This window comes from Orcinus orca, chromosome X (genome assembly GCF_937001465.1).
Source record: "Orcinus orca chromosome X, mOrcOrc1.1, whole genome shotgun sequence".
Classification (NCBI taxonomy): Eukaryota; Metazoa; Chordata; class Mammalia; order Artiodactyla; family Delphinidae; genus Orcinus; species Orcinus orca.
In genome coordinates, this window is record NC_064580.1 from 125,831,926 (window position 1) to 125,848,136 (window position 16,211).

Sequence of the window (16,211 nt, forward strand, 5' to 3'; positions counted from 1 at the left end):
CATTCCTATACACTAATGATGAAAAATCTGAAAGAGAAATTAAGGAAACACTCCCATTTACCATTGCAACAAAAAGAATAAAATACCTAGGAATAAACCTACCAAAGGAGACAAAAGACCTGTATGCAGAAAACTATAAGACACTGATGAAAGAAATTAAAGATGATACAAATAGATGGAGAGATATACTATGTTCTTGGATTGGAAGAGTTAACATTGTGAAAAACACTATACTACCCAAAGCAAACTACAGATTCAGTGCAATGCCTATCAAACTACCAATGGCAGTTTTCACAGAACTAGAACAAAAAACGTCACAATTTGTATGGAAACACAAAAGACACTGAATAGCCAAAGCAATCTTGAGAAATAAAAACAGAGCTGGAGGAATCAGACTCCCTAACATCAGACTATACTACAAAGCTACAGTAATCACGACAGTATGGTACTGGCACAAAAACATAAATACAGATCAATGGTACAGGATAGAAATCCCAGAGATAAACCCACACACATATGGTCACCTTATTTTTGATAAAGGAGGCAAGAATATACAATGGAGAAAGGACAGCCTCTTCAATAAGTGGTGCTGGGAAAACTGGACAGCTACATGTAAAAGAATGAAATTAGAACACTCCCTAACACCATACAGAAAAATAAACTCAAAATGGATTAAAGACCTAAATGGAAGGCCAGACACTATAAAACTCTTAGAGGAAAAAGTAGGCAGAGCACTCTATGACATAAATCACAGCAAGACCCTTTTTGACCCACCTCCGAGAGAAATGGAAATAAAACCAAAAATAAACAAATGGGACCTAATGAAACTTAAAAGCTTTTGCACAGCAAAGGAAACCATAAACAAGACAAAAGGACAACCCTCCAAATGGGAGAAAATATTTGCAAACGAAGCAACTGACAAAGGATTAATCTCCAAAATTTACAAGCAGCTCATGCAGCTCAATATCAAAAAAACAAACAACCCAATCCAAAAATGGGCAGAAGACCTAAACAGACATTTCTCCAAAGAAGATATACAGATTGCCAACAAACACATGGAAGAATGCTCAACATCATTAATCATCAGAGAAATGCAAATCAAAACTACAATGAGGTATCACCTCACACCAGTCGGAATGGCCATCATCCAATTATCTACAAACAATAAATGCTGGAGAGGGTGTGGAGAAAAGAGAACCCTCTTGCACTGTTCATGGGAATGTAAACTGATACAGCCACTATGGAGAGCAGTATGGAGGTTCCTTAAAAAACTAAGAATAGAACTACCATACGACCCAGTAATCCCACTACTGGGCATATACCCTGAGAAAACCATAATTCAAAAAGAGTCATGTACCACAATGTTCATTGCAGCTCTATTTACAACAGCCAGGACATGGAAGCAACCTAAGTGTCCACTGACAGATGAATGTATAAAGAAGATGTGGCATATATATACAATGGAATATTACTCAGCCATTAAAAGAAATGAAATTGAGTTATTTGTAGTGAGGTGTATGGACCTAGAGTCTGTCATACAGAGTGAAGTAAGTCAGAAAGATAAAAACAAATATCGAATGCTAACACATATATATGAAATCTAAAAAAACAAAAAAAAAGTTATGAAGAACCTACAGGCAGGATAGAAATAACGACGCAGTTGTACAGAATGGACTTGAGGACACGGGATGGGGGGAAGGGTAAGCTGGGACGAAGTGAGAGACTGGTATGGACTTATATATGCTACCAAATATAAAATAGATAGCTAGTGGGAAGCAGCTGCATCTCACAGGGAGATCAGCTCAGTGCTTTGTGACCACCTAGAGGGGTGGGATAGGGAGGAGATATGGGGATATATGTATATTTATAGCTGATTCACTCTGTTATAAAGCAGAAACTAACACACCATTGTAAAGCAATTATACTCCAATAAGGATGTTCAAAAATTAAAAAAGAAAAAAAGAAAAGAAAGGAAAACAGTGTATTAATGGCACAAAAATAGACACGTAAACAAATGGATTAGAATTCAGATTTCAGAAATACACCCATATATCTACAGTCAAATGATTTTTGACCAGGGTTCCAAGATCTTTCAATGGGGAAAGAATAGTCTTTTCAATAAATGGTTTTGCGATAAGTGGATATTCACGCGGAAAGCAATGAAATTGGACTTTACTGCACACTAACTACAGAATTTAACTTAAAATGAATCAAAGATGTAGATATAAGAACTAAAATCACAAAACTTATAGAAGTAAACATATGGTGAGTAATGGGCTGGACAGAATGCTATAAGCCTGGAGAAGCACCAGAAACACCTAAGAAGATCTTGGTTTTGGTAGTGCTTTCTTAACTATGACAACAAATGCACAGGCAACTTAAGAAAAATTTAGATAAATTGAACTTCATCAAAATTTTAAAATTTGTGCATCAAAGGACACTAGGAAAAGAGTCAAAAAGACAACACATATATCTGATCAGGATTTAGTATCCAGAATATATAAAAATCTCCTACAACTCAACAACAACCCAATAAAAATGGGCAAAGGGCTTGAATAAACAGGTATCCAAAGAAAACATACAAGTGGCCAACAAGCACATGAAAAGATGCTCAACATCAGTAATTAGTAGAAAAATGCAAATCAAAACCACACTGAAATATCACTTCATAGCCCGTAGGAGGGGTACAATTTAAAAAATGAAAATAACATTTAATGGAAAGGATATAGAGAAATTGGAACCCTCATATACTGCTGATGGGAATATAATACAGTGTAGCTGCTATGGTATACAATTTTGGCGGTTCCTCAGAAGTTAAACGGAGTATGACCCAGCAATTCTATCCTAGTTGTATATCTCAAATAATTGAAAACAGTTGTTCACATAATGTTCATACTAGCACGATTCACAACAGCCCCAAAGTAGAAGCAATCCAAATGTTTTTCAGCCTTCCATATCCACAGTTCCACAACCACAGATTAGACCAACTGTGGATCGTGCACTACTGTAGTATGTACGTACTGAAAAAAATCCACATAAAAGTGGACCTGCACAGTTCAAACCTGTTTGTTCAAGGGTCAATTGTACTGATATATGCTACAACATAAATCAACCCTTGAAAATACCATGCTAAGTGAAAGTCACACACAAAATGTCACGTGCTGCATGATTCCATTTACATGAAATATCCATAATAGGTAAGTCCACAGAGACAGAGAGCAGATTAGTGGTTGTTGGGGGCTGGTGGGAGGAATGAATGTCCTTTGGTTTTAGAGGTAAGAGCCATTTAGTGGATAACTGCTTTCAGAAAGAAAATAATTTTAAAATTCAGCATATTCTTCACTTAACTAGAGACACAGACCTAGGCAGAGGTGTGTATATGGGAGAGAAGAGCAGTAGCTTGGTTGCCCACCTGGAAGCTCACAATTCAAACACAGATTTGCAAGAAGAGCCTAAACCAGTAGAGAGTGCTAATACTTTCAAAAGTATCCAAGAGGAACTTGATTCACTCACTCTGTAGAAAAAAGTGGATGGGGGTAGGCTTGAATTAATATTAGAGAATATTGATAGCATAATTAAAATATATGCATTTCCTTACAGGTGTAATAAAGATTGGCTAACTTGAATATTTGGTAGGGAAAAGTGCATTAACATGAGTGTTCGCTCTCTCCCCAAACACATATTGCATTTGCTAGCTCAGCTCTTTCCCTTCCCAACCACCCTAAGTATGGGTTGGTATTTGCCAAACTGACACATGAAACTTTAGTGAAGCAGTATCAATGAGGAAAAAAACTAGAAAAGAACGCAGATGACCTAATTTAATCGATTTCATTAAGACCTGAAAAGAAGAAGCAAGCATGAACAGAAGTGCTGAATGTTTATCAGAGAGACAGTCTGTGGTTTGGTGAATGAGAAACTATGAAGTAGTTTCTAACAATGAGAGAGTTGTTATGGAAAGGAAAGATAATTCTGAGAACTGTTGTTATGGTGTATGGAGTGAATACTTTATAATGGTTTTCAAGGTGATGAAAATCAATGTGGAGCTCTTTAAAATTTTCTTTTAGCAACTACACTGATTCTGTAATGCAACTCCCTGCAGAGACTTGGCCACATAGACTGTAGATTATACTAAGAATTCTACATTGATTTTCTCTAGGTGATGGGATTTCAGGTGATTGTTTCTCTTTCCACATTTCTCACTTATTTAAAAAAAAACACTTTATAGTGATAATGCATTATTTTTATATTCGTAGCTTTAATTTTTTTAAAGACCAACATTAGTTTTCACTAGTTGAAACAGTCAACAAAATATATTAAAATGTGAGGCCGGGGGTAAGAAAACTGAAAGTTAGTAAAGTGCAAGAAACTTTGAAAGTATAATATTTATTTAATATGTTGTAAAAATTTTCACACTCACTGACTTCCTAAAAGTGTCTGTTATTGCATAGTAACCCAATGCACACATTATATTTTAAAGTAAATCTATAATACATAGTTATTATATTTTAAATTACTTATATGTATTTTATGTATATACTTCTAATAACAAAAGTTATTTGTGTTACTTTTAGAAAACACTGATTTTTTTTTTGATTTTTTTAAATAAAGCATATAGGGAATTTTTAAAAAAATCACAATTTCCCTTCGATCCATTTCAGTCTGGTTTATGATTCTACACTAAAAATGCTATTGTCAGAGTTACCAATGACGTCCATGTTGCTAAACCTATGAAAACGTTTCTATTTTCCTTCTAAAAAGTCCTTAATAACATTCTACAAAGTTAAGCACTCCTTCCTGGAGTTATTTTCCTCTTATAGAATTCTTTTTTTAAAAAATTAATCCACAAAAAGAATCTTTAAATCACAAATGACTTACACATGTCCTCATATAGGTTAACAATACATGGATAGATCTTGTTTGCATTTCTATGAATGGGGTCAATTTTTCTGACTGGCTTTTCTTATTCCTCCTTTTCTATTGTGGTAAAATACATGTAAGATAAAATTTATTCTTTTTACATCTAAAGTGTTACAATTCAGTGGTATTTATAACAGTCTGCAGTTGATCATTGGGTTTATTCTACACAGCTGGCTTCAGATAAATACAAGGGAATGAGTAGGCAAACAATTGCCCTGGTGCTCTGGTTCTACTTGTGACTCTATCACATCGGAAAGAAAGTAACAGCTACAGGTCCAGACTTGAGCACCAGATTGCTCTCTGGAGAATCTACTTAATAAGAAATACAAAATATGCTTATTCATGCCTAACAAGCTTCTTTTTGCGGGGAAACGTAACCTCAAGATGTAGAACTATACCTGCATCTCATCAGGAAAATCTGTGAAAGACTCCGAAATGGACCAAAAGAAGCTTATTCAGGAAAACTAGTCATTATCTAATTCTGATTTTCTGAGGTTTGTCTCTCTCATTATCTTTTGTAGTACTTACAACTCTGTATATTGTAGGTAACTGATAGAAATGCAAACACGGTCCAACCGAAATTCCATTTGCATTAGGTAAGCCCGTGGATAAGGAGGGCCAACTGTACTCCCCCATTTTATATAAGGGACTTGAGCATCTGCTGATTTTGGTATCCACTTGGGTCCTAGAACCAATCCCCAGTGGATACGGAAGGACAACTTTAACTCCTGTCTGAAGACTTCTTTCCTTCTGGTGGAGAAACAAATCACTTCTCTCCCTGTCCGGTGGATAAAACCAGTTTTGCATCTACTATATTTGTAAATTCCATAAGTGTGGTACTTAGATTTCTCCTTTGAATCAGCTGTAACATCTTACTAGATCCTTTGCTAATTAATTAAAGAATTAAATTTGAAAACTTTGAAAATTTTTATATTTGTGTGAGAGTCATGATTTTACCTTTTACTTTTCAATATCCTTTAACAGTTTCAAAGGTCATCCTTCAATACTCCCAGTGGATGGTGTTTCTGGAGAAATAAGTATACCTTTTTCATGTTCTTTTCCATTACGGTTTATCACAGGATATTGAATATAGTTCCCTGTGCTATACAGTAGGACCTTGTTGTTTATCCATCCTATATATACCAGTTTGCATCTGCTAATCCCAAACTCCCCATCATTCCCTCCCCCACCCCCTCCCCCTTGGCAACCACGAGTCTGTTCTCTATGTCTGTGAGAGTCTCTATTTCGTAGATAGGTTCATTTGTGTCATATTTTAGATTCCACATATAAGTGATATCATATGGTATTTGTCTTCTCTCTTTACTCTTTTTTCCCACCTCTCTGATGATTTAACATTTTGTTTTTGCTTCTTTTATGGATAATTAGTTATTCCCCATTGATGGCAGCAATGGCTGGGAATTTGGTTTTATGGTCTGACCACTTGGTGATCTCTGTAAATGGATTAATAGATTATAAAGTTGTTGTCTCTGGTGGGTGAAAGACATCAAAGAATTTGGCTTGTTAACTTTTGTGTGTTTTCTATTATTCTGAGGTCAAATAAATTAAGAATTTTGTACCCACTAGGAAGGAATTGGACTCTTTGGTATCTGGACTGTGAGTTTATTGTGTTTCTAAGTCTCTTGTGTTTCTTGATGTTGAGATAAAATTAGAGAATTTTAGTAGCAAGTTCTTTCTGTCTCTGTATGATAATTCAGAAAGGCTACTATGTCTCGTGTTGACTGTGCAATGTTTTCTTATCTCCAGAGAGAACTAAAAAATTAGATTATAAGGTCTCTTAAATTAAAAGAGATCTGGGCTTCCCTGGTGGCGCAGTGGTTGAGAATCTGCCTGCCGATGCAGGGGACGCGGGTTCGTGCCCCGGTCCGGGAAGATCCCACATGCCGCGGAGCAGCTGGGCCCGTGAGACATGGCCGCTGAGCCTGCACGTCCGGAGCCTGTGCTCCGCAACGGAAGAGGCCACAACAGTGAGAGGCCCGCGTACCGGAAAAAAAAAAAAAAAAAAAGAGATCTGTTCTTATTTGTTTATACAGATAAATAAGCACATATGAAATCAAATATACCTTAAATTCCCAGAAAACAGAGAAATTGAACTTCTAATGCATTAAAATATGCTATCCTTAAAAAATAATTATTCTTATGGAAACTAACTCAGAAACCTTTTAGGAAATCCAATTTCATATAATGAAAGTAAATCTTTGGTAAACAAGAGTAGTTTAATAACTTTAAATAAAACATCTATGTCTTTTCTGACTTACCAGCATTAAGTATATTGTAGGCATATATTTTATCCTACTCTACTTAGATTTGTCTTTTGATCAAGTAAGGTAACATCACTCCTCAATAATTAACATTATTAAAACTGCAACCTGTGCTCAACTATATTGAATAATTATTCTGACAGACTTTATGTCAACAGTAATTATATTTTGTAGTGTGTCAATATGTCAGCTTGAGGATAATTGCCAAGGTGACGGTTAGGTAACTTAAAACCTTGGACTGTTATTAAATTGAGGAAAAATATGAATACAGTTGAATATCTACATAATTTCTAAGTAACAAGAATATTGAAACATTGATTATTAAGCATAATTTAAGCCTACATGCTTTTGCCTCTTATTTTCATATGTAACAGAGGGTTTAAAACATGAACCATGTTAATGTGTTGATTTCTGTAACTTAAGAATCTGTGTAAAAGATATGTGTGGCTATAAAAAACCAGTGCTGTGTGTGCTCATGAACTTTGGTAATTGGCTAACATGCTTCTATAATACAGTTCTCAAGTATTACCCCCCAATTTTCCCTGTGAAATAGTATTTTGGTACATTAGTGAAAGAGTACAATTAATATGAATAGTTGACACTATATTTTGGAGTAAAGGTCATAGAAAAATACAATTGTGTATGTATTTGTGTGTGTAGGAAAGAATTTGGACTTGCCCAAAGAGAAGGTCTTGGCCTTTGTTCTTGGCATCTGGGAAGTAATCTCTCAGGTCTTGGAAAATCCTAGGAACATCTGTTTTTGTTTGCCTGGGGGCCTTGCATTGTACTGGATAGTCTAACAATGTAACTTTGGGAGCTAGCCATATCCATATAGTCTTAAGGTGGAGGCTGGCCACACCAAAAAGATCAACACTGTGACTTAGAGTGGGGGGCTCTGGGTCACATGGTATCAGTCTACCTGGATGCTGAGATTAACTACATAGGCAATCAGTCAATCAGTCATGCCTACATTATGATGCCCCAATAAAATCTCTGGACACCAAAGCTCATGTGAGTTCCCCTAGTTGGCAATATTCCATGCATATTATCACAAATCAATTCCAAGAGAGTAATGTGTCCTGACTTCATAGGGAAAGGAAAATGGAAGCTCTGCCCTTGGTACTTCTCCTGGACTCTGCTCTATGCACTTTTTCCCTTGCCTAATTTTAATCTGTATCCTTTCCCTGCAATAAACCATAATGATAAGTATAATAGTTGTGGTGAGTTCTGCGATTTCCTTTCAGTGAACTATAAAACTTCAGGCTGATTCTGGAAAAGCCTCAAATTTGCAGATGATGTCCAAAGTGAGGACTGTTTTCTCTAATTTTACAGTTGTGCCTAGACTTCATTGTGCTTTTCAAAAAGAAGACATTCTGTCCTGAAGCAGAAATTCTCAGCCTTTTTGGGTCTCTTGATCCACTATACTCCTGGGACTTATTGTATATTACAAAGAGCCTCTGTTCCCATAGATTATAAAAGTAAATACTTACTGCATTAGACATTTAAAACTGAGAATTTAAAAAAAATATTTATTGATTCAAGTCAAAATAGCAATGATGAATGTTTCAAACGTTAACATAAGTAACATCTTAGAATTATTGCAAAATTAATTTTGACATCATGGACCCCAGAGATACGTCCTAAAGTAAGGTATCACTTTGTTCCAGGTTATGAAAGAGCATAATGAATGTCAAATCCTGGAAAGAATATTTACCATTGTTTATATTGATATTAACTGTCACTGAAAAGAAGCTATTAAAATCTTAGCAAAGTTCACTCGATTTGGATGGGTTTGTTTCTTTGGTTTACTAACTAGTGTCTTACCTACTGGTTCTATATTCATTTTTAAATGTTTTGTCACTTTGGTTAAATATGCAACCAGGTATCATAACAGGCCCACAATGGAATCACTTATGAACCTAAGAGCAGTTACAACCACCCCTGAGGACTGTAACTTTTAACCAGTCAACCTGGAATTATCTGGTCAGCACTAATGAGATATTCTACCCTATAGGTCCTTTAGGAGTGTGACCTTGCCTGAAACAATGCATTTTTTTGCTAATAATTTACCTTTTCCACCCCCTTCTGCACCTTTAAAGCCTTTACTTTCCTACAGCTCTGTGGAGCTACTTTCTATTGCATGATGGGATGCTGCCTGATTCATGAACCATTTAATAAACCCATTTAGGTCTTCAAATTTACTCAGTTGAATTTTTGTTCCTTAACACAGGCAATTTCTGAGGCATTCATGGTCCTGTCTTAATCTAGTGTCCAAATCTCCTCTTAACAACTTAAATTTTTTTAATTTCCATTACTTTGATCCTAGATGGAAAAACAAATAATATAAGCTTTCAGGATATCTTTATACATAAAACTATATTTGAAATTTCACAGAGGGAAAGATTTGTTCCTTTGCTTTATAATCAGATACTTAGAAATAATTAGTCTGCTTAATATGTCACTCTTTCAAGTGTTACTTGAGAAGAGCTGTCAAGTCAGAAGATAAATTCAGTCTTCCCTATGTTAAATTTGTATAAGTAAAACAGTACTTTTATAAATATTTTAGAAATTTTATGCTTTATAGGAAGTCCCTGAAGATTTGTCAATGCCTTTGCCTTCTACAATATGTTGCACTCTCAGGAGAAACAGTGATTAAAATTCTTAGGCAATAGTTCAGTCAAGTTTTGCTGTACTGTATATCAGAGTCCTGGTGGTATTTTGTCTCGTGATATCCTATAGCAACAGTATTAGATTATCCCTCATAATTTTAGTTATTATCTAAAATGTTGATTGGTTACAATTTTACTTCTTTAATTTGAATCTAGCATTTTCAAGGGCAGTAGTTTCCAGCTGTAGATATACATCAGACTTAACCGTGGAGTTTTATAAAAATGCAGATGCATAGGCCTTACTCCAGAATTACTGAATCTCTTCATATTGAAATTGGTATAAAATTATTCGATGTTACAACTTAAGATTTCTTCCCTCTAAATAGTACATCCATTCATTTTTATAAAGTACTTGTAACAGTCACTGTCCTCTTTGAAATTAGGCTTAATCATTTTTCTTGGATACAACTTATCTAATTTCTTGAATGACTTTATTACCTTTGTCTTATATGCCACCAAAATGGGCAAATTTCCCTGTCAGTCGCATTATTCTTATTATGAACTTCATAAGAACTTTCACACTTGAAAAACTGTCAGTAACACATTAACCACAGCAATTTTAAGTGTCTGCTTTCTACAGATAATTTTTGCTTTACTTTGATGCTTGTATGAAGGCTCTTCTATAAATTAGAGGCCAGAGTTTGTATCTTCAACAAAGGACAGTCTCAAAGTCTTATAAAGAAAAAAGGACTGTACCAAATACTTCAAACTATTGACACTTGAAAAACTCTCAACTTTCAAACTGACATCAGTTAGACAACTTTCGTATTGTACCAGGAGACTGAGTCAGGACATCCAGTACACTTTTTAGTAAAGAAGCAAACAGCTTCATGGTAATCCAAGATCCAGAAGAATAAGAATTGATTATGTTGACTGAAGAGAGTTTTATTGCAGTTATTTGCTTGAAATATTGTTGATACTGTTTTAATGCTTTATATTCTAAATATATAATGTAGCTCTTTCTCTTTCTTCTTAAGCTATCTCTAATCCACAATAATTTCCTAAACTTTGCTTTTGTACTGTGAAAGGAAATATTTTAAAATGAATCTGATTTTCACTCACTTTCAGAATTCAAAAGCTTACCAAGCCTCCTTACTTTTCATTGCAATATTGCTACTTATATTGGTTCAATAAGAATCTGCCTTCCTTTTTACCAGGATATTATTAACAAATTGATTATACAACCAAGGCACTACCTGAAGTGTCACGTAAGAGAACAGTGCTCTTTAATTCACATAGGACAAACCACTTTTAATGAAATAGGTTGGCTTTACCTCTGAAGTCAATGCTTATAAAACCTTCCTAGGAAAACTGGCCTGCTACCTGACTTTAAGGGTGCCAGACTTACAGGTTTTAAAGAAAATCTTTCTGTTAGACCAGGAATCTTAAGACATGCTGAGGACCCTGGAAAAAACAGAAATTCACTCAAATCCATAGGAAGTATAGGTACAATCTGGTGAAGGGGGTTTTTGAGACTTGTTCCCTACACTTGAAACAACAAAATATAGAGACCCAGAAATCCCAGAGCCTTTTAAAAGTCCAATCTGAGATTAATTATATAAATATCAAGACAGAAGTTAATTTTGTGGCCTTAGTAATTTTTTCAATATGGTATGGCTCTAGATTTGCAAAGCAAACTCAAGGAAGACTATATGGTAAATTAACACTAATGCTGCACCTACATAAATAATCAGGAAAAATCTACTGAAACCAGTCTTATTTTGTGACTAAGAATAATCTTCCTATGAGATTATGAATATCAAATGGGTGGCAATGTTAAGAAAGATTGTGAAAAACTTTGAAATGGACCAAAAAAAAATTCTGTATCTAGGAAATCTAGATGTTGCCTAAATCTGGATTTTCTGATTCTATGAGCTTTGCCTTTAAGCTTTTTACAATTCTATACTTTGGAGATAATTGATAGCCATGTAAATGGCTCTTGTCCATAGACATGCAAATGAATTCTGTCCAGTGGAGGAACAATTGATTTCCCTTTGTGGGGACAAAAATATATTTAGGCCTATTTACCAAAAGTATGTAGCCACTGGACCCTTCCCTGTAGACCATGGAAAACATTTTGTAACTGTTTGGCTTAGTTTGAAAAGGGCGAGCCTCTACCAGACTCTTAATTATTACTCCAACAGCCCTCTCAATGGTTCCTCTGGGTGCCTCTTTCATAGCTAATTTCAAGGTAAGTTCTGAGATGTATGAAGCAGGAAATCCAAAATGCTCCCAGATTTTCGGGGTAGTTTAGGCTCAGTTGTGATTTTGATTGAATTGACCTCTTGGAGAGTCATGATTTTTGTCAAAGTGTGTTCCAGGACCACCTACATGTGGATACCCAGGGAGCTTGTTAAAAATAAAAATTTTCTGTGGTCACTGGAAGGTCATGGAATCTACATTTACCAAACTCTTCAAGGCATTCCTAGGTACATGAAATAGGGATAGAATCACTATCTTGTGCTTCACAAAGGGGGAGAGCTATGAAATTACTATGGCTTCTGTTACATTTCAGAAAGCTTCAGAGAACTTAGGTGATTTTGGTCAAAAATTTCTGTTATCCATGATACTGCCAATATCACATCATCTGAGGAAAATCTTCTATTTGCAGCTATATTTTGTCTTTAAAAAGATACAGTATAATTAACCATCTAAGTCTTAATTGCAGCTATATCTATTTTCATTATTTTCACACTGACCACTCTGCCCACTTTGCAGATGCAGGCATAATTTCTTTAGGGGCAAGACAGCATTGGACTAGAATGTCCAAAAGCACCTGCATCACCACCTGCCAATCTTTTTTTTTTTTTTTTTTTTTTTGCGTTACGCGGGCCTCTCACTGTTGTGGCCTCTCCCATTGCGGAGCACAGGCTCCGGACGCGCAGGCTCAGCGGCCATGGCTCACTGGCCCAGCCGCTCCGTGGCATGTGGGATCTTCCCGGACCGGGGCACGAACCCGTGTCCCCTGCATCGGCAGGCGGACTCTCAACCACTGCGCCACCAGGGAAGCCCCTGGCAATCTTTTAAGTGAAGATATTATTCTTTTGGTAAGGCTTCTGGATGCAACAACACATTCAAATATTATACTTGGAATGGGAATTGTAATTGAGAATGGTTTTCAGAATGTTAGTATCTTTTTCTGAGGTACAGTTGTTTATTAAAGATAGTTTATGATTTTGTGGTCACCTGGTGACATATCAGAAATAATGAGAGAGGGTCAAATTTAAGTAGGCATGAAAACTAGGTGGGGAGGTGGGATTGTTCCACGTAGGTCCTCTAGAATATATCAGTCATGATGGAAGAAATTCTATGTTATTCATATTAATGTCAGCCTTTCTGTTTTAAAAGATTATCTAGTATCTTATGTGGACTGTTATGGTGTTATATTGGGGTATTCATATTTTAACAAATAGATTATTATCCTCTGGGCCAAGTGATATGGTACAATTTATCTGTTAGCATTCATTCATGCTCAGGATAACTTTTACAAGTGTTGAATTACTTCTTTAACTCCTTAACAAGTAAAAATTTAGTGATTTTTTGAACCTCTGGTTAAGGCAGGATATGTTCTTGAGAACATGGTCCATTTTTCCACATTAGCAGCTTGTAGAGAAACCTACATATAGTTATGTAAACCGTACTGAGCCTAGAACTAGAAATTCTGGATCATTACAGAAAACCGATGCAAATTTCTCTTGAAAAGAAGCATATTACATTTTGCAGAAAACTGTGTTTTGAAAGGTAGGCACATGGAAGATCTTATTTCACAATTACATGCAAATGTAAAGATACTGTCCTTCAACCACACATCTGCACAGTGGGGAACACATTTCAGTGACCCGGAAGTAAAGGGTCACTTGTCTCCCGTGATCTTGTAAGAAAAATGCTATAATCCCACGAAAAAGACAATTCAAACAATTTCATTGGTTAAGCTGTAAACTATTCTTGCTTGTCACATTATATGATGTGACAAGATTTTATAAAGCTTAATGGGATGTAAACACTGTTATGTCACCCATTTGCAGAAGAGAGACAACTCCATTTATGTTACATCTATTTTCTAACAACGAAGTGTAATTGAAATAGAGCAAACACAATTATCTCTTTCCAGCCAGCCAGTGAAATGTTTCTCTCACATACAGAACATGGAGAAAGATACTACAAAGGGCAAAGAAGAGATAAGAAATAGGCTTCTCTTCCTGATCCTGACAGCATATACAGATTCTTTCAACAAATACACTAAGTACCTACTATGTGTCAAGACAGTGAGAGAGAGCGAAATAGTGAAGGTACAAATCAGGCAAACATCCTGCTTTCGATGAGCTCATTATCTGGTATGGGAGACAGAAAAATAGAGAAAAGGAATATAGAAAAGAATAGGGGAGCAGAGGATAATAATTAGGCCAACTAAGGCAACCCAAGGAAGGCTCTGTGGAAAAAAGGATCTTTCACCTGGGTATCTAAATGAGTAAGAATCCATTACGAAAAATGTACATAATGAAATTTTCTATACTTTACATTCAAACTGTGTTTTTATTTATAATGTGTTTCTTGTCAAGTAGTCTGTCTTATCTAGTCTGAAAATCTCTTCCTGTTACATAGCTTAGTTGTTTTTACATTTACTGTAATTATTGCTCTTGTCTGTTATGTTTCATCCTATTCATTGCATATTGCTTTTTTCTTATTTATATTCCTTATTCATTTGGAATTTATTCTTGTGTTCAATGGGAGGAATACAAGGAACTGTATTCTTTTTCCGAATGACTATTCATGTTCCCAACATCATTTATTTAAAATCTATTTTTGATGAAGTGATTTAAGATACTATGTTCATTATATACTAAATTTCTGTGTGTACTTGGGTCTATTTCTGGACTTGCCATTCTATTCCTTTGATCTGTTTGTCCACTCATATGCTGGTAACACACCGTTTTAACTATACAGGCTTCATATTATGTTTTTATGTCTAGTCGTGCTATACCCCATCATGTCCCTTCATTCAGTGTTTTATAGCTATGTATGAACATTTATTTTTTCACATACACTGTAATATCAACTTGGCTAGCGCCCTAAAGAAATTTAATAGTATTTTCATTAGGATTACATTATATTTTAAAAGTAATTTAGGTAGAACTGACATTGTGATGACACCGAGACATCCTAACTAAGAATGTGATGTGTTTACATTTGTTCAACCCTATTTTTTTTCTTTAAAGAATGTTTTATAGCTTTCATTATATATGGTTTCAAAATTTCTTATTAAATTTATTCTTAGATATTTTACCTTATTGTTGCCATCATAAATAGAATTTTTCTCTTCCATTATATCTTCTAGTTAGTTATAATTTGGGAACACAATGGTTTTGATTTTTGCATGGTAATTTTGTACATTCCCATCATGCAAAACTATTTTATAACTGAGTTATCTTGTTATTGATTTTCTAGGATTTTCCAGGTGTACTCTTTGTCATTTCATAATAAATATAGTTATATTTCTTCTTTTTTCCAAGTCTTATGCTTCTATTTTTTGCTTATCTAATTGCATTGACTAACACTTCCAGAACAATGTTAAAATTACACTGGATATGATGGGCATCATTGCCTTATGGGAATGTCTGTCTCTAATTGTTCCCTATTAAATGTGTGTGTGTACACAGTTGACACTTGAATAACATAGGTTTGATCTGCACAGGTCCACTTATTTGTATACTGTTTTTCAATAATAAATACTACAGTACTACACAATGTGCAGTTAGTTTAATCCACAGATGCTGAACCACAGATAGAGGGGAACCATGGATACAGAGGGCCTACTATAAATTATACCCAGATTTTTGACTGTGCAGAAGGTTGCCACCTCTAGTCCCCATGTTGTTCAAGGGTCAACTGTGTATACATACTTACATTTTTAAGGAATAGGAAATATACATCCATTTCTAATTTCTCAAGAGGTTTTAAAGAATGGAGATTGATTTTTGTCAAAGACATTTCAGTATTATTAGCATGAATATAGACAAATAGATCAATGGAGTAGAATAGGGACTCCATATATGGAACCAAACTGAGGTATATCTTTGATTGTTGAGATAAGTTCTAATGAAATTAAATGTGGGATGGAAAGCCTTTTCAACAGACGGTACTGGAATAACTGGATATCTGAATGGTAAAATGAACCACAGCCCTGAATTCAAAGAATTGTCCCCGATTCTTTTTATATGAATCATGGACATAAACATAAAATCTAGAAACCATACAGCTTTTGAAGAAAACGAAATATAATTTTGTAATCTGAAGGAAGCAAAATTTTCCTTATAAAAGATACAAAAAGGGACTAGCTGTAAAAGAA